Raw genomic sequence first — 1634 nt, forward strand, 5'->3', positions numbered from 1 at the left:
GCAAAAAGAGTGTGCTTAAGAGCTCTGGACACCTCTAACTGGGGACTTTAGCAAAGCTGAGTCACAATCTGAAAAGGTTCACCTAGTCATGTGTCTGTGGCATTTATGTATCTGGTGGTAATACTGGAAAACAAAGTGCTTAGGGCCACGGCCAAGACTCATAAAGTAACTGTGTTCAAGAATCAACATACTACACTAGGAGAATCAATAATACTATCTGAATTCTGAGTTCCTATGGATGCCAATCATTTTGAATTTCAAAGGATAGAGGGAGATGCCAAAACTATTCAGAAACAAAAAGCTATAAGCCCCGCTCATCTAATAAGAATCTGAGCTCCATTTAAAACTCTAAGATATTATTACTTCTTAATTTCTTTTCATCCTATTTTATTTATCTAGTTGCTTGAGGACAAGCAATAGTTTAAGTTTGGTGTTGTGATGAGCGGATATTTTATACGCTTTTTGGGAGTAATTTCATGTAGATTTTGGTATGTTTTAATTTGTTTTTAATAAAATATTATTTGTTTTTAGGCAAAAATCATATTTTTGGACTTTACTATGAGTTTGTGTGCTTTTCTGTGATTTCAGGTATTTTCTGGCTGAAATTGAGGGAGTTGAGCAAAAATCTGAGTTAGGCTGAAAAAGGACTGCTGATGTTGTTGGATCCTGACCTCCCTGCACTCGGAATCGACTTTTTGGAGCTACAGGAGTCCAATTGACGCGCTCTCAACGGCGTTGGAAAGTAGACATCTAGGTCTTTCCAGCAATATATAATAGTCCATACTTTACGTGAAGATAGACAACGTAAACTGGCATTCAACGCCAGTTTCATGCTGCTGTCTAGCGTCCAGCGCCAGAAATAGGTTACAAGTTGGAGTTCAGCGCCCAAAACACGTCACAACCTGGCGTTCAACTCCAGAAACACCCCAAGCACGTGAGAAGCTTTAGTCTCAGCCCCAGCACACACACCAAGTGGGCCCCAGAAGTGGATTTCTGCACCAATTATCTTAGTTTACTCATATTCTGTAGACCTAGGTTACTAGTTTACTATTTAAACAACTTTTAGAGACTTATCTTGTACCTCATGACATTTTCAGATCTGAATTATACACTCTTTGGCAGCATGAGTCTCTAAACTCCATTGTTGGGGGTGAGGAGTGATGTGTGGAAAGCGATCCAACACAAAACTCACCGGCAAGTATACCGGGTCGCATCAAGTAATAAAACTCACGGGAGTGAGGTCGATCCCACAGGGATTGAAGGATTGAGCAATTTTAGTTTAGTGGTTGATTTAGTCAAGCGAATCAAGTATTGGTTGAGTGATTTTGTATCCAACAGTAAGTAAATAATAGGAAATGTAAAGGGAGAGGGATGAATTGCAGAAATTAAAGAGAACGGAAAGTAAAGGTGCTGAATCTTAAAGAACAAGAAATTAAATGACTGAAACTTAAAGTGCAAGAAATGTAAATTGCAGTGACTTAAAATGCAAGAAATGTAAATTGCTTGAATGGAAAAGGGAGTTGAGGATTGGGAATTCAGAATTTCAGCAAGGGAAATTAAATTGCAACAATTAATAAAGCAGAAGATGAATTGAAATAGACTAGATATCAAACAGAAATGGAAATTTAATTGCA

This window comes from Arachis duranensis, chromosome 3, assembly GCF_000817695.3.
Source record: "Arachis duranensis cultivar V14167 chromosome 3, aradu.V14167.gnm2.J7QH, whole genome shotgun sequence".
Lineage (NCBI taxonomy): Eukaryota > Viridiplantae > Streptophyta > Magnoliopsida > Fabales > Fabaceae > Arachis > Arachis duranensis.